Genomic DNA, 25,614 nt, shown 5'->3' with positions numbered 1-25,614 from the left:
AGGAGGTAAGAAGAGGTGGGACAGAGTCCAAAGTCTGACTGAGGCCAACAGAGCAAGGCCACGTGGTGACTGGGAGGGAACAGAAGGTGGTGTGGAGGGGTCAGGGGGTGGAGGGATGGGGTTCCTGCACAAGAGAAGTATAGCTGGACCTAGAAGAGAGTTTAGACTTAAAGTCAGAATATCTTCCCTTCCCTTCCCTTCTGCTTGCTGACATCACATGTCCTGGCTTAACCCCAAGTTATAACACGTCTGAAATTGAGTGGGGAAGGCTGTCACTGTGTATTAGGGTTTCATTGTCAGTCTAAAGATGTGGGACTTTAGACGTGCACCGTCTAACATGGTAATTACTATCCACATGAGGCTATTCAAATTAATTCAAATAAAATTAAAAATTCAGTGGTAAAAGCAATATTTCAAGTGCTCAATAGCCAGCTATGTCTAGTGGCTACTGTACTGGACACTGCAGACACAGACCATTTCCATTGTCAGAGTGCTGTTCTAGACAATGAGAAGCATTGAAGGTTTGTAACCTGAGAAGGGACTTCCCAGACATCTCATGGGTAAAGGATCCGGCTGCCAATGCAGGAGACACAGGTTTGATCCCTGTGTTGGGAAGATGCCCTGGAGGTGGAAATGACAACCCATTTCATATTCTTGCTTAGAAAATTCCATGGACAGAGGAGCCTGGCAGGCTACAGTCCGTGAAGTCGCAAAGAGTCAGACATGACTGAGCAACTAAAAACGGCAAGGTAAAAACATTTCATGCCATGCCCAACGCACAGTAGGGTGACTTTGCTTGCCAGTATTATTTCCTCTTCCCCCCAGCAATGTTCTCTGAGAAACCTCAGTCCTGCCCCTCCTCCCTGCACCCTCCACCCGTTTCTCATCCCTGACTTTTGGGCCTGGAGAGAGAATGGAAACGGGGAAGGTGAGCTGAGCCTGTGGTCATGTCTTTTCCCAGAAACCATTTATTCGGAGAGCTCATTTAGTTTGTTTTTAAGCAAAAAGGAGTCTTGAAAACGGGAATATGAGTGGCCTTCCTTGACTGGCTGATGGAACTTGCTTGTCATCTGGAAACACCCTCATTGGTCTCACATTCAGAATCTGCCCTTTAGTGAGCAGGGGGCACTTTCCAGGTGTAGCCCTCCCTGGAGAGGAAGCAAAATGCCTCTTCCACTGACCCCCTTGTTTAACCCTCCCTGTCCTTTGGTTTCTCACTTTGAAGTTGATTATTGCTCAGAATTTAGGCTTTTAAAACATCATTTGCATTTTTTCTATTTTCTCCATCTGTTGCTATAATCTTATGATATTTTGCTTCAATACACAACTCTTTCAATTATTGTCCCTCAAAAATTGATTGTCATAGTGGTGTTGTGTTCCCACTGTACCCATTTGATCCATTATCAAAAGGAGTTCTCTACTCACTCAACCCTGAACATTTAAAAGACAGACTGATGCTGAAGCTCCAGTACGTTGGCCACCTGATGCTAAGAGCCGACTCATTGGAAAAGATGCTGATACTGGGAAAGAGTGAGGGCAGGAGGAGAAGGGGGCGGCAGAGGATGAGATGGTTGGATGGCATCACTGACTCAGTGGACTTGAGTTTGAGCAAACTTTGGAAGATGGTGAAAGACAGGGAAGTCTGGTGTGCTGCAGTCCGTGGGGTCTCAAGGAGTCAGACGTGACTTTAGCGACTGCACGATCTTCTCAGACCCACTGAACTAGTGATCCATTGTGTTCCTACATCATTGTTATTTCTGGAGATTCTTTCTACAGAGTATTTATATTTATACTTGAAAAGAACTTTGAGATTTACCCCACAAAGAAAAGTCCCAAGAAGAGAGACTTCAATCCATCCCATCAATTGTCATCCATTCATTATTCATTTGTTCATCTAACCAGCACGAGTCAGATATCTCCATTGTGCCATGCCAGACAGTGCTAGGTGGGTGGAAATGGATCAGACCAACTCCTGCCCTGGGGAAGCTCATAGAATGAGAGAGAAAACCCCTGTGAAAGCAGCTATGGTATGCTCGCTTTGGCAGCACTTAAACTAAAATTACAGTGATACAAGGAAGATTAATGTGGCCCCTGCACTAGGATGACATGTCAATTCATGATGCATTCCATATTTTTGTAGAGCAATTATCGTTCAATTAAAAAAATAAAAATAAACTGAAATCTCTATCTGACCAAAAAAAAAAAAAAAAAAGAAGAAGAATTGTGGGGCAAAGAGCTAGCCAGAATAAGCAGGGAAGAGAGCCCAGAGGGAAGACAGATGAGGTCTGCCTGAGGGACGCAGAGAAAACTTCAAAGAGGTGTAGGGGTACAAAGCTAAGACCTCTCCCTGCTCGATCTGCCATCTTAAATCTCCCCTCACCCGTGTGGTAGCTTCTCTTATACCTTGTTCTTCTTTTCCTCCTCAGCCAGTTCCCTGGTGTAGCTGGCATTTGGGGCCTTCTCTAAAGCAACAATGTGATATTAACCCTTTGGGCCTGCCAGGTGGCGCAGTGGTAAAGACCCGCCTGCTAATGCAGGAGTCTCTGGAGACATGGATTCGATCCCTGGGTCAGGAGGATCCCCTGGCAGAGTAAATGGCAACACTCTCCAGTATTCTTGCCAGGGAAATCCTATGGGCAGAGGAGCCTGGTGGGCTGCAGTCCATAGGGTTGCAAAGAGTTGGACACTACTAAACACACACACAAGGCAACAAGCTTCCCTAAGAATTCACCTACACTCCTTCAGCTCCTCATTCTCTTTTTTAGTTTTCAATTTGTGGAATTAGAATATCTCATCCATCTGCTAAAACTATTTCTTCAGTTGTTACCTAATTAAAATATTTAGGCTATGTAGAATCAACAGGTGTGTGTTACAAACAGATATAGGAAACAAAGATAATCACCATCAAATTGTCAAAAAGATCATAGTTGAAATCTTGAGTCCAGCTTCAACTTCATGGCCTTGGGCAAGAGATTTAACTTCTCTAAGCTTTAATGTATTCCTCTGTAAAATAGGGACAGTCATGTCAAGTTCACCGGAAGATACCCATGAGATGATATGGAAGAGAAATTTCTTCACAAATGTTTGTCACTATGGAGATTGTTATTACATAAATACTTTAAAAAGAATCTACTATCTATTCTGAACAGTTTTTGATATCTTTAATTTCTCATGGTAGTCCTTGATATTGTAATCTCATAGAACTCTGTAAAAGGAAACATGTCCAATGCATGTTACCTGATTTCTGTTTGTGGTCATATGGGCCACAGGGCTGTTTGTGTCTCACTGGGTCCTCATCCAAGCTCTAGAAATCGCTTCAGTGAGAAGCAGGATGTTTTCCTTGTTGAAAGAGCAGATAGCAAATTTTGGATCATTGAATCTCCTCCTTTTTATTTGGTGCTTCCAAACTTTTTATATACCCTGTTGTGTGGTTCCTTCCCCTGTCAGCCCTGACTAACCGTGAAGGCTAAGGATTTTTCTCATGGGGAACAGATGAGGCTCATAGGAGATTAGTTATATGTCCCAATACTGCCCCCCAAATGGCACCAGATGAAGACAATGGCACACCAATGAGGGGAAGCTCATTTCTCAGACCTTGCTCTTAACAATGAAGTCTGCAAAGTGCATACAGTGATCAGCCATGACTTTGCATCTTCTGAGAAGCACTTGTCCCAAATAAAAAGAGACCTGTGCCAAATTGAAGACATTATTTCTAATTCCAGCTCTGTCAGTATCTCCCTGTATAGCCTTTGGTGAGTCACTTTTTGTCTCTGGGCCTTCAAGTCACTTGAAATTTGGGATGTTATACTGCATTCCTTCCCTATACCCTTGAAAATAATCCTAAAACACTTTCTGCCCTTCCAATCCTCTCAGCTTTGAATGTGTTATGTAGCTGAGCTAGGTTGCCAGAGCTGCAGTCTGATTTCCCAAGCAGAGCTGATGTGAGTTTGGGACTCTTGCTCATGGTGTTGGGGTTGGGGGACATAAAGAGGTTTATGTTGGTGCAGAGACTAGATCTGCATGTGAACCTGCTTTCAAGGACAGTGTAGATGGTAAATTATGGCTCTGCCAGCCTAGGTTTCCGTTTCCCTCTCACTGGAGCAAGACCCAGGACACTTAGAAGACCATGTTACAAATTCAGTGGGTTAGTTCTGTAGGATAGCGGTACAAAAAGGGCATGGAGGTCAGACTGCAGAATCAGAGAAAACTGAATTTATCTCCATTCTTATGAACTATATGACCTTGGGAATACGGTTTAAACTCCCTGACTCTCAGTTTCCCATCTAGAGTGTCGTGACAATCAATTAATGGTGGATGTGACTTAGAGTCCTACTTATTAAAGCAAAATTGTAGCTTAAAAATGAAATATAGTTTCTGATAGCAATTTCCTTCCAGGCTACAGTATAGAAAGAGGGGGAAAGAATAACCTTACAATGGAGAAACCTGATGTATACTACCTCAGTAAAGGTGATCGAGGTGAACACCAACAATGATAAATCATGTTGATAGTATGAATGCTTGGTATGATGTAATGATATGATGTGGCACTTTATATCTGTGAGCTCATCCTCTTACAAACTCATAAGCCCAGTCTAATCATGAGGAAAATATTAAAGTCCAATATGGAGGCATTCTGCAAAATACCTGACCAGTACTCCTCAAAATGTCAAGGTCATCATAAACAAAGAAAGCCTGGAACTGTCACAGTCAAGATGAATCTAGGGAGGGGAGGAGTGGAAGGAGGGGTCAGATTAAGAGGTGAAACCTTCCAGTTACAAAATAAATGAGTCACAGGGATAAAATGTACAGACTGGAGATTATAGACACTCATATTTTAATAACTTTATGCAGTGACATACTTAATAGTAACTAGACTTACTGTGGCGAGCATTTTGCAATGTATTGAAGTACAGAGTCACTATGTTGTACACCAGGAACGAACACAGTGTTGCAAGTCAATTATGCTTCAATTAAAAAATAGGAACACGTAATCACAGTATTCTAATGGGTTCCGCACTGAATAATATTTACATTCTTATAATGATGCAAACACTAGTTGTTGATATAATTTGAAGTATGACAAAGTTTGGGGGAGAAGATGACAAGGAGGGATGGAGGTATTAAACCTTTGTCCCTTATAACATTTATACATTTTTAAGTTGCTTTTTTCTCTTTATCATATCTATATGAGATGAGAGATATCTAAACCCATTGTGAAAATCATTTCACAGTATATGTAAATCAGAACTTAATTCTGTACACTTTAAATTTATACAGTGATATATGTATATTATATATATATAAATTACTCCTCAGTAAAACTGAAAAAAACTTTTTTTAAAAATGTCAAGTTGAGACTAAATCATTTAAAAGAAAAAAGAGGAGCCCAAGGAGATACAATGACTAAATATAATGTGGTATCCTAGATAGGATCTTGGAATAACAACAACAGAAAAAAATTAAGCATAAAACAAGGAAATCTGAACTCTAATTAATAATAATATCAGTATTGGTTCATTAATTATAACAAAAGTGCCATACTAACATAAGCTGCTAATAAAAGAGAAAACTGGGTGCAGGGTATATGGAAACTCTGTACTATCTTCTTAATTTTTCTGTAAATCTGAAAAATAGAATATATTTTTAAAAACGGACTATGACAGCTCCTCTCTGTGGACTCATTGAGTTAACACACTTGTATGAAGTGTATGTTCTGTGCTAAGCCATGTGCTGGGTGCTGGATTACAGACTGAACAAGGCATGGCCCTGGCCTCCCAAAGAGCATGGAGCCTGTGGGAAGTCAGCCAAGAAATCAGGCCTCCCATCCTCTCTTTTACACTGGAAGGCTCCGTACTTCACCTCGGAGAACTAGCTGGAGTACAGCAGGTAAGAGGGACCTGGCGGCCTTCTGGGCTGGGGGAGCCATGTGTGTGAAAGAGCTGAGAAGCGGGAGGGCAGTGAGGATTGTGTTGGAGTGGAGTGGAGACAGAGATAGGAAGCTGGAAAACTCAGACCTCATTTATTTAAGTATTTTTGAGCACCTACTCGGTACCTGGACTTTCCAGGTGGCTCCATGGTAAAGAATCCGTCTGCCAGTGCAGGAGACCCAGGTTCAATCCCTGGGTTGGAAAGAGCCCCTGCAGAAGGGCCTGGCAACCCACTCCACTATTCTTGCCTGGAGACTCTTGTGGATAGAGGAGTCTGGTGGGCTACAGCCCATGGGGTTGCAAAGAGTCAGACACGACTTGGTGATTAAATAACACACTCTGTACCTAGGAATGTGTTGGGAGCTGCCTGAAGGTGCGAAAGATGACATGAGCATGGTCTCTGCCCTAAAGAAGTGGGAATAAGGACAGTGCACAAGTCATCCCAGATGATGGTTTATTTGGAAATTGATCACTGACATGAGAGGATCCAAAGGGAATGACTAGTGAGTATGTGTCCCTGTGTACTTGGAGGGTGGGGGTGCTGCTTATATTAGATCCCAGGGCTGCTACAACAAATCATCACACAGCTGGTGACTGCTAAATGAGAGAAATTTATTTCTCACAGTTATAGAGAGCAGATGCCTGAAATCCAGGGGTCAGCAGGCCTGCGCGCCCTCTGAAGTTTCCAGGGGAGGAGCCTCCCTCCTTGCTTTGTCCTGCTTCTGGTGGCTGTCAGCCTTGCTTGGCTTGGCTTTTCACTGCAATCTCTGCCTCCATCTGCACATCACCTTCGTACCTTCTTCTTCCTGTATGTCTCTGTTTTCTCCTCTTCTTATAAGACCACCTGTCATTAGATTTAACATTCACCCTAAATCTAGGATTGTCTCCTTTCAGAATGAACTTAATTATACCTTCAAAGACCTGTCTTCCAAGGTCACCTTCCCAGTTTCCAGTTGGGAAACATATTAGGACATAATGTTGGGACATGAACATATCTTGTTTGGGAACAGGGGGCTGCACTCACTATCCAACCTACTTAAGTGGCCAAGGAAGGACTTTCTGAGATGGGGACATTCTTGTGGACAGTCTGGTTTGCAAAGAATAGGGAAGGGGTTCTAGGTAATGAGAATGCCACACCCAGAAACCTTGAAGCAGGAAAGAGCTGTGTACCTCTGAGAACTAAAAGGACTGGAAAACTGCAGGAAAGGGAGAAAGGAGCCAAGAATACCTTGTACGGCCTGGTAGGTGGGTCCGCCCTGTCACAGATAGTCAGGCTGGAAGGGATCTCAGAATGACTTGGGCCAGCACCAATCTCATTCTCAGCCCCGAGCTCTCCTTTCACCTACCTCCTGCTCTGGAAGGCTTACCCTCAGTGCATGACAGCAGCTCCTGGGCCCTGATCCGGTGACATTCTGCCCTGCAGGAAGAAGCCCTTTGTCTGCGTCTATTTCAATGTCATCCAGCCAGAGTGACGGCAGCTTTATAGTACCCCGTGAGCCTGGGTCTCAGTGCCAGCTTCCAGTTTTGCTGCAACAAGCCCCGTCAGGCCCCACTGTGAGCTGCTAGCTGCTTCTCTGAATAAGCCCTACCTGGTTTTGTTTCAGGTCACTCAGGCAGCTGTTCTTTGGGGGCCCGAGCTCTGGCCTGCGGTCTACAAGCTAAGGTTAAATCTCTTTTCAGACTCTTACTGGCCACACTGGTTTGGGCAAACCAGTTAGCCACTCAATGTTCAGTTTCCTCATCTGTAAAATGAAAACGAAAAGCCCACTATCACAGCAAGATGGCGAGGCTCAAATAAAATGATGTGTTTGAGATGTTTTGTGAATTCCAGGGTTCTACATGATGAAGGAGGTGTCAGTATCAAAGCCCTGGAGTGGCTCATCATCTTCCAGGAGGAAGGAAATGCTCAGGACCCCACTCATCATATCAAACATCCCTCTACTTTGCACTGACAGCTGCGTGTCACTGGGCATCCCTCCCTGTGGGGTCAACATGCCTCATCTCCCATCAAGATTTCATCCTGGAGCAAGTTCCCCAAATGGAAAGAAGCAAAACTCAAATTCATGTCCCTTAAAAAGCAGCCTGCCTTTGAAACTTGACCCTGTTGAAAATCTACTGAATTGAACAGAGAGGAGAAGGAGAAGGGGATTTTAAAAAAGGAAGGAAAAAAAAAAAAAAACATGAAGTAATTAATCAGCATTTTGTCCAACCCAATTTGGTTTCAAAGACATTCATCAAGACCAACATACCTGTCCAGGCCAATCCTGGGAGCCCTGTGAGTGGCCACGTGGACTTGACCTCCTGGCTGTCTGCAGTCCCGCTCATTTACAAAATGGTTTCAAAGAAGGTAACAGTTTGTGGTAATGGGAAACATATGGGCTGGTGGCTGCTGTCAGTAAAAATAGCCGGCATGGCCCGTGTGGCCAGACGCAACGTCAAGCTGAGTGCAGGAAGACGAAAGCTGTGTGAAGAAAGGGAAAAAAGTTGTTTCAGAAGACTAGAGATGGGAGCCTGCCTGGTGGGGGAGGAGGGGCTGGGACGTGAAGGCAAAGGACTCCTCAAAGGCAGAGACGTTTGCATGAAATGCCAGCCCTCCCTGGCCTGGCTGTCCACACTCTTGTGCCCCAGTTGAGAGGGGGCAGAGAAGGTTCTTTCTGGGCACAGAGCCAACGCTCTCAGCACGCGGGACAGATTTCTGTAGGCTGTGCACTGGGGTACACATCCTCTTACCCAACCATCCCGACAGAGAATGAAGCCTGAAGGAACTAGACAAGGAGGCCAGGACAGCAATTGAAAGAAAAAAATTGAAGCTGAAACTTTAGGATCTTTTTCACATGTATCCTGCTTTGGAGTGTAACAGAAAGAATATGGATTTGAAAATTGTAAGCCTGATTTCTTCTGACCATAAACACACCCACTGTATAAACATAACCAAATTAGTTAATCTCTCCAAGCTTCCATTTATTAGTCCGTAAAGTGGAGATAATGTAACCAATGACTGTTTTCAAGACTATATGTGCTGATTCTCCTTATTTTTTAGTGGCTTTCCCTGTTCATACATTCATTCAACAAATATTTATGAAGTACCTGCTATGGGGCCAAGCATAGCTACAGAGGAATAAATCAGGGAACAAAACAAACAAACCAAAAAAAACCCACCTGTTGTCACAGAATTTACATTCTAGTTGTAAGTAAAACATAGAATGTTGGGAGGAAGAACATGCCATGGACACAAGCAAACTAGGGAAAGGGGTTGAGACAGCAGGGATTGAGATGCAGTTTTAAGTGGGATGGTCAAGGAAGGCCTTGCTGGGAGGGTGACATGTGGACAAAAGTCGAAGAAGGTGAGAGAGTGTGACACAGACCTATTTGGGAGGCTAATCCTGAAAGTGGAAGAAGCCATTGGAGTGGAAGTCTGGGGTGCTCCAGAGGCTAGTGGAGCTGGAGTGAACGGAACCAGAAAGGTATGGGGGTGGCCATGCTGCCAGGGCAGGTGATGGTTAAGAAGGAACTTGGCTTGACTCTGTTGAAGTGGAATGTCTTGGAAAGGTTTTCAAAAGAGAAGTGACAGGATTAGATTTGTCTTTTAACTTTTTAAAATAGGATGACACTGGCTGCTGTTTTGAGAAGAGTTCCTCCATAAGCAGGTGCTGAGGCAGAGAGACTAAATAGGAGGCTATTGTAGGAATTCAGGCGAGAGCCAATGATTTCTTTGATTGAGATGATGACACTGGAGGTGGTGAGGAGTGGCAAGTTCCTCCCAAATTTGCTGCTAGTTTGAATGTGGGTTTGAGAGAGAGCAGTCAAGAAAGGCTCCAAGAAAGGATACATGTGTATGTATGGTTGAGCATCTGTTCTGTTCACCTAAAACTATCACAATATTGTTAAATGGCTATCAGTTCAGTTCAGTTCAGTCGCTCAGTCGTGTCCGACTCTCCGTGACCCCATGAATCACAGCACGCCAGGCCTCCCTGTCCATCACCAACTCCCGGAGTTCACTCAAACTCATGTCAATACAAAATAAAAAGTTAAAAAAAAAAAACAAATAATGCTGCTAAAAGTAGCTGAAAGAAGCTGCTGTTAGCAGAGATGGAGATGACCGTAGTGAAGCAGGCTAGGGAGGACAGACTGGGAGTTCAGTGCTGCACATGTTGATTTTGAGATGCTTATTAGACATTCAAGTTGAAACAGAGCATCCTGGTAGATGAGAGTCATAAACTCATCAGCTCAGTTCAGTTCATTCGCATAGACTCATAGATGGTACTAAAGATGATGAAACACTAGATTATCATGGTAGCAAAAGAAGACAGAGATGAAAAGGTAGTGATAAGCATTGGGCATCAAGGATTCACAGAGATTAAGTAGTTTTCTACACAACATCGTCTTCCAAATGCATGAGCTACAACAAGGGCAAACGTACTGTGTATGTATGCGGCCATGCAACCTTGTGTGATAGGTGGTGCTATTACTGTTTTATATATAAGAAAAGTAAGAGCCCAGAGAAGTAAAGTGATGTGCTCAATGTCAAACAGCTAATGAAAAACAGAACAGGAATTCAAACCCAGGTGTCCTGACCCCAGTTCTAATGCTCTTTCCATTCCAGCCATTGGCCCAGTGCTGGGCTTGCTTCTAAGGTAGACATGAATCTTCCATCCTCAATATATTCCTCATGCTTCTCCAAGTTTTCAATCAAAAACAGGTCATTCTAACAGCTAAGTACTCTTGTTTTCCAAGCCAGTGTTAGAAAATAAGAAAATTATGAGAAACTGTTTTTGGCAAAGCCTGGGGAAAAAATAAAAGGAACAAGAGGAAGAGAGAAAATGACAAAAAATGTTGCTTTCTATTTTCCCCATAGGTACTCATTGTCTCCTGGACTCTAAATCATCTTCTGTATCTGTGGAGGACATAGATATAAGGCAGATACAATCTCCCCTGCCTTCTAAATCAAGCACGAGGGAGGGATAGAAAAATAAATTGTTGTACGTGGGGTCACCCAGCAATTCGTGAATGTGACTTGGAAGAGGTCCTAGTTATTTGGCACCACTCCTTTCCCCTAAAGTCTAACACTACTTTATACCATGCATACACAAACTGGTAAAAATAAAATAATATCTAGTCATTTGTGAAGCACTTTTTCTTAATTTGGAGGATAATTTCTTTACAATGTCGTGCTGGTTTCTGCCATACAAAAACGTGAATCAGCCATAAGTATACGTCTGTCTCCTCCCTCTTAAAACTCTCTCCCACTGCCCACCACATCCTAGCCATCTAGGTGGTCACAGAGCACTGGGTAAGCTCCCTGCATCATACAGCAACTTCGCATTAGCTAGCTATTTCACATATGGTAATGCATCTGTTTCAATGCTACTCTCTCAATTCATCCTACCCTCTCCTTTCCCCGCTGTGTCCACAGGTCTGTTCTCCATGTCTGTTTCTCTATTCCTGCCCTGCAAATAGATTCATCAGTACCCCTTTTCTAGATTCCATATATATGCATTAATATAAGATATTTGCTTTTCTCTTTCTGACTAGCTTCACTCTCTGTAACAGGCTCTAGGTTTATCCACCTCATTTCTTTTTATGTCTAAGTAATATTCCAGTGTCAGACTTTATTTTTTTGGGCTCCAAAATCACTTCAGATGCTGATTGCAGCCATGAAATTAAAAGACGCTTACTCCTTGGAAGGAAAGTTATGACCAACCTTGATAATATATTGAAAAGCAGAGATATTACTTTGCCAACAAAGGTCCGTCTAGTCAAGGCTATGGTTTTTCCCGTGGTCATGTATGGATGTGAGAGTTGGACTGTGAAGAAAGCTGATCGCCGAAGAATTGATGCTTTTGAACTGTGGTGTTGTGGAAGACTCTTGCGAGTCCCTTGTACCGCCAGGAGATCCAACCAGTCCATTCTAAGGGAGATCAATCCTGGGTGTTCATTGGAAGGACTGATGCTAAAGCTGAAACTGCAATATTTTGGCCACCTCATGTGACGAGTTGACTCACTGGAAAAGACTCTGATGCTGGGAAAGGTTGGGGGCGGGAGGAGAAGGGGACGACCGAGAGTGAGATGGCTGGATGGCATCACCGACTCTGTGGACATGAGTTTGAGTGAACTCCGGGATTTGGTGATGGACAGGGAGGCCTGGCGTGCTGTGATTCATGGGGTCGCGGAGAGTCGGACACGACTGAGCGACTGAACTGAACTGAACTGAATATTCCACTTATGCACCACAACTTCTTTATCCATTCATCTGTTGATGGATATCTAAGTGGCTTGTGAAGCACTTTTTTAATCTACTATTGATGCCACTCTTTAAGGCAGTTACTGTGCATGTTGACATTTTAAAGATGAATAAACATGGCTTGGAGAGATTAAATAATTTGACGTGCTTGCGTACATGCTAAGTTGCTTCAGTGATATCCGACTCTTTGCGACCCTATGGACTATAGCCCTCCAGGCTTCTCTGTCCAGGGGATTCTCCAGGCTGGAATACTGGAGTGGGTTGCCATGACCTCCTCCAGGGGATCTTTCTGACCCAGGGATTGAATCCGTGTTTCCTGTATTACGGGCAGATTCTTTACCATGAACCATCAGGGAAGCCCAAGTGGTTTGACAAAGGTTTCCATAAAACAAATGCTGTAATTTTAACAAATGTGATTATTATCACTAGAAAATAAATGTAAATTTATATGAAAAAGGTGAAAGATTTATATGTTTTGAAGAGAAACCAGTGTCACTTGTTTCACTGAGCCTGTGATATAATGCTGAACTGACAGTTCCATATGAGATCAATAATTATAATAATGTGACTCTGGGTATGGGAAAAAGCAACAAGAGGAAATATTTTCCTGGACCAGGAGGCTAGTAAGACAGTGGTCCAGAGACTTTTGCTAATTGCAAGGCCTGGTCCAATTTTAGCACACTGAGTGGCCCATCTCTTCCCTAGACCTGGGAATGAGCCTTCCCAGCACCGCAGGACACAATGGCCATGAAATAGTGTCACATGGTCAGATATGTGGCTATGAAGGGACTCTGCTGACTGGAAGTTGGTACTTGCCAGCTGCCTCTACAAAGATTACATCATGACCATTGCAAGCTGCTGACCTTCAACACCCCTTGAAAGAAGTTCAGGGTGAAAATCAGGAATGAGGTACTCTATGCTCTGAAAAAAAAAAAAAAATTGGCAGAACAGGCCTTCAGATAGTTAGATCTTTTCAGAAAAAGGTTTTATGAGTTCCAATTCTTGCATCTTCTCATACCTAGAAAAACACTGACATCATTAATGGTGAAATCTGCTTTGGCTATTAGAAAAAAAAATTTTTTTTTTTTTACAGTTAAAAGTCAAAATAGAGTAGCGATGGTTCAGACATCCTGGGAAATGACTATTTCCCAGATATCCTGAAAAATGATATTATGGGTGTGATTTCAGATTAGACACTGTGACCTAATGTAGAACTTAATGCTCCTGTAATGCATTTTTGCTTCTGTACTTTGCTTGCTGCTTGTGAAACCAAAGTTACTCCATTTTAAGATAAGGTTGTTTTTAAGTAAAGATTCCAAAAATTCTTTTTGAAAAAATAATAAAATATAATAGATGGAAAACCTTGAAAAAATATAAAAATGAGCCAAAAATTCAAAAAACAATAAATAAAATAATTAATTAATAAAAAAATAATAAAATAAAAATACAGTTCAAAAAAAATAAAATTTTCATGAGTTGATCATGTCACAAGGCCACATTTGGTGTAAGTAGTTAGATCAGAGCTGCTTGATGATCCAAGTATTACATGAGGATCAGTGGAAAGCTGGGTCAGCTCCTCTGTCACCTGCACACTTTAGCTGTGTAACGAGACTTCACCAAACTGGAGGAAGAATGTTGCTTTAAAATGATATGTTTAGATTGATAAATGAAAACATAGCTCTATTGAATTTTCTTTAATATAATGTAAGTAGAATTGGCCTTGCTGGAGAAAGTTCTCATACGCTGCAATAGTTTAGAAAAGAAATAGTTGGACTTAGCCTTGAAATCCACTCTGAGCTGAAGCATTCCTACATTTCTTTGTGTTTTTGATCAACTTCCCTTCCATCTAATGAGTTAATATCTATTGAATTTCTTTATCTTTAAAATTCCAAACTATACTTTAAATCTGCAAATAATTTAATTAGAAAGTAGAGGAAACTTTCTAATCTTTTCTAGCCAAGTTTTTAGTTGGCTTTGAAGTTCAAGACCTATCATGGTTTGTGTCTAGGATACCTGAAAAGAAGTGCTTAAAGAGGCTCACCATCAGTTGAGATGGATTTATTATTTTTACATTAAAAACAGGCCTTTTTAAAATTTATATATTTGAAATGAATCAGAAATTCAGACTGAAAATATTTTCGAATGTAAGTGAGAAATATTCACTGATGTATTTTACATTTAAATCAGAAACAGTCCAGTGAACCTCATCTTCATGTCAAGACATTTTGCTTCTGATTATGAAGGTTTTATGGGCTTCCCAGGGTATACTTGTGAATGTTATATTTTTGCTATTTTTGCAATTTTTAACAATTATTAAACTCTTAAGTTTGAAAAATAAAAAAAATTATATGAAAAAGTGCCTCACTTGGCATCCACAGAACCTACAACAATAAGTCCAGTTTTGCTTTGGCATCACCAATTTCTTCAGTGTGGTCAAGAGTCTTACCTGCATCTGCCTTCTCCCTTTCCTATTTGGCCAACTTCACACCTTTCTGAGAAGCACTTAATGTTGTTCCTCTCAAAGGAATGGCCTGGATCTTCTCCATCCTTTATCCCCAGCGCCTCTTCTGTTTCCTGTCACTGTGCAGAGAACTGCATATGTTGGCTGGGCTGCACTGAGCTGAAGTTCATTAGCTGAAGAGGAGAAGGAAGAAGGTTGGAAGAATAGTTTGGGATTAAGACCACAGAAAGCCTTGAATGCCAAGCCAAGTTGTGTGTATATCCATCTATAATTAGCAGGAGCCAGGGCCACTGGCTTGTCTAGTCCCTAGGTTCTGCAGCTCCATGCTGGATTGTCTTAAAAAAGATGTAGTTTCCTAAGTCAATAAAGTGGGGGTGGACATGTCTTCCGCACAAACATCAGAAGAACCTTGCCAACACTTTTCAGATTTGACAACTTGACTTTATTTTTTTCTTCCCACTCACAGCTTAGGTCTTGTTATGGCTTCAGCCAAAGAAAACCAACTCAGGGCCATTTTAGGCTTGTTGGGAGTCTAAAGTAGGGAGACGGCAAGTAGGAGGTGACATCTGATATTTTGAGGCTTCCTGCTCACATTTAAGACTCAGTAATTTAGTGTGGATTATTTGAGTCAGATGAACTAGGGAGAAGTGTTCAATTCTATTCAACTCATCCCATATTTATTAGCTGTGCTAGGACCAAAAAGAAGACAGAGAGGCTCTTGCTCCTGCTCCAGTGCAGCCAACTGTTTGTCTGAGGAGAAAGGAAGAAAAAGAAATATACAGATAAGTGCACAACCAGGCAGAACTTGGTTCTAAGAAGTGGTGGTAACATGATACAAAGTCTTACAGATTTTTTTGTGTGAGTGAAGAAATATATTTATCTAGACTTCCAAAGAAGTTCCCAGCAAGGCTACAAGGGAGACGAAGAGGAATAAGGTTCTTAAGACTCGTTGAAATACGACCACAAAGAGCCTTGAATGCCGAGCTAAACTGAATGTCTATCCATCTGTAGTTAACAGGCAGCCAGTGCCACTGCAACATCTAAACACCAAATTGTTCCAAACCCTTATTTAACCTTCCAAATGTGATGCTAAGAGCTCTGGAATCAGGGATTGTCCTTTTATATTTTCCATGTTGTACCCAGCCAATTACTAGACACAGAGTTTGACATCAGATTCTGGAGAACCAAGACTTCCTCTCAAGCCACATTGGAGAATTACCGCCTTACCATAGGGATGAAAATCATAAATTCTTACTAAGTTTGTTTTCAGGTATTTTTTGTATTTTATAGACCAGGGAATTTTTGTATCCTTTCAAGTAATTCAATTGAAAATAATAACCAGGGAAGCCCAAGAATACTGGAGTGGGTAGCTTATCACTTTTCCAGCAGATCTTCCCAACCCAGGATTCGAAACAGGGTCTCCTGCATTGCAAGCAGATTCTTTACCCCCTGAGCTACCAGGGAAGCCCATTTAAAAAACAATTTCCATCAGTTGTCATAAATATTTCATGAAAGGATGAGAATTTTAACAGCCACCCCCCCTCAAAAAAGAAAGATGGAATCTCAGAAAGAAAAATCAACTTTTTAAAAAAAAGTTGACAATCTAACACTATCATTTAAGGACGTTTCTGTAAATTTTAAAACAAAAATAGAATGTAAAATTGTGCTTTATGCTGTACGTGTGCTTAGTTGCTCAGTTATGTCCAACTCTTTGTGACTCTATGGACTGTAGCCCATCAGGCTCCTCTTTCCATGGGATTCTCCAGGCAAGAATACTGGAATGAGTAGTCATTCCCTTCTCCCAGAGATCTTCCTGACCCAGGGATCAAACCCAGGTCTCCATTACAGGCAGATTCTTTACTGTCTGAGCCACCAAGAAAGCCCATTTATGCTGTAGACAGTGTTTTTTTTTTTTAGAAGTCAAGCCTTCATGACTTGCCCAGTCACACACCTGGTTCAGCTCAGTTCAGTTCGTTCAGTCGCTCAGTCATGTCCGACTCTCCGCAACCCCATGAATCACAGCACGCCAGGCCTCCCTGTCCATCACCAACTCCCGGAGTTCACTCAAACTCATGTCCATCGAGTCGGTGATGCCAACCAGCCATCTCATTCTCTGTTGTCCTCGTCTCCTCCCACCCCCAATTCTTCCCAGCATCAGACTCTTTTCCAGTGAGTCAACTCGACGCATTAGGTAGCCAAAGTATTGGAGTTTCAGCTTCAGCATCAGTCCTTCCAATGAACACCCAGGATTGATCTCCTTTAGAATGGACTGGTTGGATCTCCTTGCAGTCCAACGGACTCTCAAGAGTCTTCTCCAACACCACAGTTCAAAAGCATCAATTCTTCGGCGATCAGCTTTCTTCACAGTCCAACTCTCACATCCATACATGACCACGGGAAAAACCATAGCCTTGACTAGACGGACCTTTGTTGGGAAAGTAATGTCTCTGCTTTTTAATATGCTGTCTAGGTTGGTCATAACTTTCCTTCCAGGGAGTAAGCATCTTTTAATTTCCTGGCTGCAATCAGCATCCGCAGTGATTTTGGAGCCCAAAAAAATAAAGTCTGACACTGTTTCCAATGTTTCCCCATCTATTTCCCATGAAGTGATGGGACCAGTTGCCATGATCTTTGTTTTCTGAATGTTGAGCTTCAAGCCAACCTTTTCACTCTCCTCTTTCACTTTCATCAAGAGGCTTTTGTTCCTCTTCACTTTCTGCCATAAGGGTGGTGTCATCTGCATATCTGAGGTTATTGATATTTCTCCCAGCAAACTTGATTCCAGCTTGTGCTTCTTCCAGCCCAGCATGGCAGAATATGAGTGAGTCCTTCTGTCGGTCCCAGGAGGTCCTTGGCTAATATTCTCTGCTGTCCAGGACCTGTCAGAGGCTAAGCTCACGGAACTATTGCCCAGATGAAGCTGTGCATAAGTAGCTTCCTCTTCCATCTGACAATGCTGGCCCTCACTGCCAGGCCACCACTGGAGGGATTCATAAAATCCCACTAAGTCATCTCCAAGGTAATTCACAAAATGTCCTATTAAAGGTGAGCTACAACTATGTCGATAATCTTCACAAAGCCGTAGATGTCCTATTTTGTTATGCTTTTCAGTTCAACAGTTAAAAAAAAAAATCCACCTGCCAATGCAGGAGACACAGGAGATGCAGGTTCGGTCCCTGGGTCAGGAAGATCCCTGGGAGGAGGAAATGACAACCACTCCAGGGGGACACAACTTAGCGACGGAACAGCAACAGCAACAAAGTTAGACCGAGGCCTAAGGAAGCCCCGAGGTCGCTCCCTCATGGCTGGGGGTCAGGCGGGGCTACGCTCTCCTCTTCTAGCACAGCTGGCTGTTGAAGGGAAACTCGCCCTCGCATGGACCCCTCCATCTCGCTGGATGCCGAGTGAGTTCGGCTCATCTTTCCAGCCGACTGAGATCATTGAGAAGTTTGATTTTGTCATCAATCATTTCTTCTCTCCCTCCCAGCCATGTGTCAGCTATAGCTGCGATAAGTGGACTTGTTATGTCTTGGTACCAAATACTGAACAGGTCTGAGGACAGTTTTCTGGGGGCATACCTCTGCACTGAACCCAGGGCATTTGCTCGGGCTGGGACCCCTGCATTTGTCCCATGCTAGTATTGATTTTTTATTGCTATATATAAGTGCTTCAAGAGCCAAGCCTTGACTTTATAGTCCTTTTAATCCTTGTTGGACACAATGCTGACTGTTAAAGAAAAACTCGGTGTTTGCGACAGGGCACTAAACAGAGCCACTGATTTGATGTCAGAAGAATCAGGTTCAAGTCACAAGGGACCCACTTCTAATGACTATGTCTAAGCTGTTTCTCCTCCAAGGGTCTCAGTTTCTCTATCCATAATATAGAGGTAGGTTATCCTTGCAGACACCCTCATTTGGTTGTCCAGCTCCGTAAAGTGACACCAAGTTTGCTTTTCACCCACTCCTAGTCATGCTTTTACATGACATGTCTTCAAACTGAAATTCCTTTCCCCTCTCTTCTCTATCAACACTACCCTTACGCAGTCCCCCTTCTCCTGCTTCCCTGGGAATCCCTCCTGCCCCCTTAGGAAGCCATCACCTCCTTCTCTGGGCTCCCACAGCACTCTGCAGGTCTTCGTTGGGACACTTATGTCCCCAGTTGACTGGGGTTTTTTTTGGTCCATTTTCCCTTAAGACAATGGTCTTGGAAGTCAAGAGCTACCTCATAGATATCTGGCCCTGGCACCCAGAGGCAGGAGGACATCCAATAACAGGTTTATGGAACAAGGATAGATGATTGCAAGCTGCCAGCTCAGTCCCATTCGAGCCTTAGTGATGGCCCCGGGGAATGGTGTGTCTGCACAGGTCTTTACTGGGGCCACTGGCAGGTGGCACATTGAGCACAGCTCTTCTGGGACTCAATGTCCTTGGTTTATCCTTATGCTTAGTCAACTGTTCAGTAGTGTTGGACTCTTTTGTAATCCCATGGACTGTAGCTTGCCAGGCCCCTCTGTCCATGGAATTCTCAGGGAAGGATACTGGAGTGGGTTTCCATTTCCTTCTCCAGGGGATCTTCCAGACCCAGGAACTGAACCTGTGTCACCTGTGTCTCTTGCATTGCAGGTAGATTCTTTACCTGCTGAGCCATTGGGGAAGCCCTCTGGTTTATCCCTGGGGAGAAATAGAGGTGGAACTAATGGACAAACCGAGCCCCAAAGCTATGTGAGAACACATATCATTTCTGTTTTGCTGATTGCTGTTGCAGGGTGGGTTCCCCAGCCAATAGACTCTGAGAGGGAAGTTTGCATCCAAGAAGTTTACCGGGAGGGTCACTGGGATGGGACATTAGTGGAAACAGGATTGGGCAGACAGAACTTGAACTGCAATGCTGTGGCCAAAAGGACTCAGCTGGCCCTGTGGAGAACTCTGGAGCTGGGGACAAACCTTCAGAGTTGTCCCAAACTGAGACACGCAGCTGGGGCCTCCATGGACACCCTCCCATTGACCTGTCTTGGATGAAGGCTGCCTTGACGAAGGGGGTGAAGCTTTTGGCTGGGTGGCTTTCTTCAGCTGAGGACATTCCCGGAGAGAGACAAAGTTGAGAGCTGCCAACGCTTGGAGCTGCTGGTGAACGAGAGCCTCGGGGCTGGAGCAGGTGTGTCGACTAACAGCGCTGAGCTGGGTAGCCCGTCACTTGTTGAAGCCCTTCAGTGAACACTTGCCGAGTGAATGAAGAAGCTCATCTTGTAGGTTGTCTGTGGGACTGGCCGTTCAGTCCATGGACCTGTAGACGTGCGACCTTCGGCCAAGGTTGGCGGGTGCCTGGCTCAGGAATGAGTGAGACACGTCCCCTTCTCCCCAGAAGGGAGGCAGATATGTAAACAGCCAGTCTGACTCCTGGAGGAGGACTACAGGAAGGGTAAGCTCAGAGGGCTGTGGTAGCAAGAAAAGCTTCTTAAGTAAGTTGACATTGAAACTGAGGCCTGAAGGGCGAGAAACAAGCAGATTCTAGGACAACATGACACGTAGACAGATGACACAGTGCTGGTGTGAGAGACCCTGGTGTGGACGCTGTGGTGGAGGCAGGTGGGCCAGCCTCTCAGGGCCTTGCGGGTCAGACTGCAAAGCCCAGACCAGATCCTAGAAGCAGTGAGGGAACAAGGACAGGTTCTCGGCAGAGGGCTAACAACCCAAGTTTTCCTTTCCAAAAGAACACGGGGTTCAGTTCCTCGTGTCATTTTCCATCTCGGCTTCGATGGGAACCACCACCCACCTAAGCACATAACATACCTGGGGCCTCCACCCAGAGCACGGCGTGAACTGTCCCTGACGCTGGGACCTCCAGCAGGTTGAGGGAGCTGCTGGGCCTCGAGAGATAGGGCGTGTTCGTGCCTTGACATGCAGGCAGAAGCTCCTGAGGGTGTGACCCCAATGAAAGGAAGCCCCGTCATCGTGGCGAAGTCAGGGCGATTCTTCCCACACCAGAGACAGTATCAACACACAGTAGGAAGAGCACTGCTGGAGGAGTCCATCCTCTGACACTTACTGAATCTATGGTCCAGGCAGGTGACTAACCCTTATCCATAAAGTGAGAAAAAGAACTTACCACGTATGTGATAAGGACACTCACAGCAACCTAACAATGGGATGTCATTTATGTGTTTCAGTTTGACGAAGATTTTTTAAAGAATGATTAGTGCTGATGAAAGTGGATAATATGGGCTGGCTAATTCACTGTGGGTAAGTCTAGTGAATTGGAATAAACAGTGAAAGAACGTGAAAGTCGCTCAGATGTGTCTCTTTGCGACCCCATGGACTATACACTCCATGGAATTCTCCAGGCCAGAATACTGGAGTGGGTAGCCTTTCCTTCTCCAGGGGACCTTCCCAACCCAGGGATCGAACCCAGGTCTCCCCAGTGCAGGCAGATTCTTTACCAGCTGAGCCACAAGGGAAGCACTAGCAATTTGACAACTACTACCATTTTTGAAATGCACATATCCTTTGACCCAGAGATTTCACTTTTAAGAATTTTTCCAAAGGAAATAATTCGAAATAAATGGGGAAAATGTATGCTAGAGGTATTCAGCAAACCATATGAGCAAAACGTATTCAACAAAACAATTTTTACTCATGAGCGTAAAAATTTCCATCCATGGAAATAACCTACGTGTCCATCAACAACACCTAGCAGCTGATAATAGTATTAGTAAGTTTCAGCACATCTGTGTATTAAAATATTATGCAGCAGTGAAAAATTAGGCTTGTGAATTTGATTTATCAACATAAAAAAATGCTTGTAATCTAATGCTAAGAAAAGAAAAATGTTTATATTTTAATCCCAATTTTTTTATCACAATAAAATCTAAAAAAAAATCTGTTATAAAATTGCAATTGAAATATATTTTTGTATTTTTTTCACTTAGCATTGTATTATAAGCAACTGGTTTACCAGCATGTTAACTAATTATCCATCTGAGTACTAGGCCAATTCTAATTTTAAGTATTTCAGGCATTCTACAATTGTCATTTCTATACTTTTTTTAATAGAAAAATAAAAACATAATCTTAAATATGAATGATGTATGCTTTCTAGGACTCCTGTGATGACAAATAATACACATGAAAAAAATCCTATGAACAGTAAACCCTGTGTGTATGTGAGGATCTGCTTTTCTGAAACTCTACATTTCTCTTTACCACAGCATACTGAGTAGCCATACTGAGGTTCTGGGACGCAGGCAAGGTCTTTTTTTGGCAATAAATGACTTCTCTGAGGGATAACATCACAGCAGTCTTTGAAGGAGGCCTCTTATCTATCTCCCCAGTCATTCCAGTCTCTCCAGTCCCATTGTCCTGCCTGGTTCAGACCCTCATCAGCTCTTTATAGCACCACATCAACCCCAGTTCTGTTTTTTCTGGTGTTTTTTTTTTTTTTTTTTTTCATCTCCTGCATCCCCATCTCATTCACCTACCATGCTGTAGCCATGGCAATTGTTCCATGGAGCACTTATGACCATGTCTCTCTCGTGCTGTTCCATAGGGGACAGCCTGAGCTTCTTGGTGTGGCGTATGAGGCCATTCATAATCTCACTCCATATAACTCCCGAAGGGCTTCTACTTTTTCACCATGTCCAAAAACACAACCTTGACCCTAAAACTCTGTTATGTTAGTTCCCAAGACACCTTTTTTTTTTTTTTAGTGTCTCCATCTTTCTGGAATGTTTTTTCTCCCTTCTTCATCCTGAAAACTCCTAGGCATTCTCGGTGAGGTTGACTTTTCCCTACTTCCCATCCCATGTCCAAAGATGTATATTGTGACACAGGCAATACATCTAATATGGGTAATACTTTATGTCTGTCTCCTCCACTGGATTACAAGCTCCTCGAGGAGGTATCTTATTTACCTTTGAAACAGTGCCACCTAACATGTGCCCAATACAGTCCAGGTATTTGTTAACGTGATGCTGAATGAATTTTGCCAGAATTGTACCCCATGGTATAAAGCAAATCATACCTACATTTCCCTTGGCTGCTCTGTAATGCTGACTTCACTAAGTCCCCAGCCACCCAAGTGATCTCTCATAGTTGTCATCTGGAGGACAGGAGAGCTTTAGGAGAAAAGCAGAGCCCCTCAATTACCAGCTCTGACTATTCTCATTTTAGTTCAGGTTTATCCATGCAAACAGACAGTCAACATGTGATTGGAGAAGAAATAGAAGTATATTTCTATTAAAACCATGTTCCTTAGGTTGTCACTCTGAATTTATATCCCTCTGGCCCTTGCCAAGTTGGCTGTTGGCTATACCCTGTCCTGAAACGAGAGCATTCTTCTCATAGCCCCAGGAGATGCCTACAATGCCTGAAGATTGAAAACAGACCTTGCAACATGGATTTGGGAATTTGTAGAGTCCAAAGCACCACTATCCGATACAACCTGCTCCAGATAATTTTGCTTCCCTTCACATCTCTGATTAGAGCTGGGTTGGGTTAGAGGGTTCACTTCCTGAATGCTGCTGCTGCTACCCAAGAGGATGGGCAAGAAATCTTATTAGAAAAGAGTCATCAGTTCAGGGTACAGGGAAATGCCACCCATGGCCAGTGGATTTTGACTTTGGAGCAGAAACAACCATGAGATAAATGAACATCTAAGTATTTAAATCAATAAAAGTAAGCAATTATTGGGTATCAACTATGAACAAGGCCCCCTTTTGGGTCTGGTGAGAGATGAAGGGTTGAGCAAGAGGATCATTGCTTTTAAACTGCTCATTTCTGCTGGAGAGAAAAGGTTTGGCTCTAAATAGCCGATGCTTTTGAACTGTGGTGTTGGAGAAGACTCTTGAGAATCCCTTGGACTGCAAGGAGATCCAACCAGTCCATTCTAAAGGAGATCAGTCCTGAGTGTTCATTAGAAGGACTGATGCTAAAGCTGAAACTCCAATACTTTGGCCAACTCATGGGAAGAGTTGACTCACTGGAAAAGACTCTGATGCTGGAAGGGACTGGGGGCAGGAGGAGAAGGGGATGACAGAGAATGAGATGGCTGGATGACATCATTGACTCGATGGAGGTGAGTTTGGGTGAACTCCGGGAGTTGGTGATGGAAATGGAGGCCTGGCGTGCTGTGATTCATGGGTTTGCAAAGAGTCGGACACAACTGAGCGACTGAACTGAACTGAACTGAACAGTAGAATAGGATAAAAATGGAATGGAATGAAATGAAATAGAGTAGAATAGAAAGTTCTGTGTGTGAAGAAGAAGGAAATGGCAACCCACTCCAATGTTCTTGCCTGGAGAATCCCAGGGACAGGGGAGCCTGGGGGGCTTCCGTCTATGGGGTCACACAGAGTCGGACACGACTGAAGTGACTTAGCAGCAGTAGCAGCAGAAAGTTCTGTGTGTGTGCCAACTGGTAATATAAAATGATGGAGAGCACACAGGTTTAGCAGGCAATCAGATTCAGGCTCAAATGCAAGCTTAGCCAGTTACCTTAAACAAAGTACCATACCTCTTGCTATTGTTATTATAGTTTAGTCACTATGTCATGTCCAACTCTTTTATGACCTCATGGACTGGAGCCAGCCAGACTCCTCTGTCAATGGGATTCTCCAGGTAAGTATACTGGAGTGGGTTGCTATTTCCTTCTCCAGGGGATCTTCCCAACCCAGGGATCGAACCTGCAACTCCTGCATTAGCAGGCAGATTCTTTACCACTGAGCAACCACAGACCTCTTATAGCCTCAGTTTTTTCAGCTATAAAATGGGCTTAACAGGCACTTCACAAAGAAGGAGTTTAGTAGAGATTAAATGAGATGGAACACATGGGCTCCTAACCTACAGCAGCACTAGCCTCCCTCCCTTTCACTTTTATTCAGAGCTGAGATCCAGAGACCCCATGAATAATTGTGAGCAAACACTCAGAGGCCCCAAGAAGGAGTGTCAGGAAGGAAGGCCAGAGGCTGCTGAGATGACAGCTTTTGCCCTGTTCTTTCAGTTTTCAGCAGAATGTCTACCTGTTCTGTTATCTTGGGCCTATATGTCTTTGGACTTAGCAAATGCTCTGTCAGATAGGTTAAATGATTTCACTTCATGTAGATTATAATTTCTGTCAGCCTGAGAAACTGAGCTGGGCTTCCTCGGACCAGGAACTGAGGTTTGCCACTGTGGTGGCTTCCTTTGAGGTGCCCAGCTCCTTGCCAGACCACAGAGCACACAAGAAGAGGAAAATAAACAACAATCAGAGAAGACACGGCCTTCTCCATGAAGGGGCTGCTACCATGGCCTGTGGTCTTGAACAATGCAATCAAGCTTGGAGAGTCTCGCTTGGTTTACAATGCCTGATTGTTGGAATGCTAGACTTCTAAAAGAGTGCGTGGGACAGTGGGTTCATGTCTCTGAGTCTCGTTCATTTTGTATGTGAAGGAAAAAAAGAATCTAAGTCTATCTATAAATAGGGAGAACAACTGACTTTTCCACTTGTGGCTCTTTTTACCCAAAATCCAACTATGCGGAAATACTATTTTCCTCATTATAGTCAGGCTTGGAGAGTTTAAATGCAGCATAACCAATAAGAGTACTGGATGAGTTAATAGAAGACTAGGGAGTCAGTGTTGTCTTAGCTACCTATGGTCTGGAGAACTTTGAAACTGCGATTTAAGTCTCTTGTAATTCAAAGTCTTCATCTTTCAAATGGGCACAATGATACCTATTCCACTCTGCTTGTTTACGGAACGGATTAACTAAGTTAGTATGAAAGAATCTGGCACATCATTAAACGTGAGTTTGTTTCACAGCTCCTACCCCATAAGACATTGGGTAAACCCTTTAATCAGTGTTAGAATTTCTCTTTTGTAAAACTAAGCCCATCTACCTCACCCTTTCTACCTCTCAGAGCTGATTTGAGAAATTAAGGTGATGGAAGAATGAATGTGCTTTGTAACTGGAAAGCATTAGGCAACATAGTCTATCAGGATGCTTCTTTCAACC

The 25,614-nt window shown here is 43.3% G+C and overlaps 1 non-coding gene across 1 annotated transcript; it reads left to right on the top strand.

Moving 5' to 3' along the window:
* The first annotated feature begins 2,029 nt into the window (after positions 1-2,029).
* On the top strand, positions 2,030-2,136 carry LOC129557698 (U6 spliceosomal RNA). Its single transcript, XR_008686289.2, has one exon. It is a non-coding gene; the product is annotated as a U6 spliceosomal RNA (small nuclear RNA).
* Positions 2,137-25,614: the final 23,478 nt, after the last annotated feature.

The sequence above is a fragment of the Moschus berezovskii genome, chromosome 7 (genome assembly GCF_049115385.1).
Source record: "Moschus berezovskii isolate FMDL1 chromosome 7, NW_MosBer_1.0, whole genome shotgun sequence".
Classification (NCBI taxonomy): Eukaryota; Metazoa; Chordata; class Mammalia; order Artiodactyla; family Moschidae; genus Moschus; species Moschus berezovskii.
The sequence above is the reverse complement of the archived record's forward strand: the minus strand, read 5'-3'. Positions and strand labels throughout refer to the sequence as shown.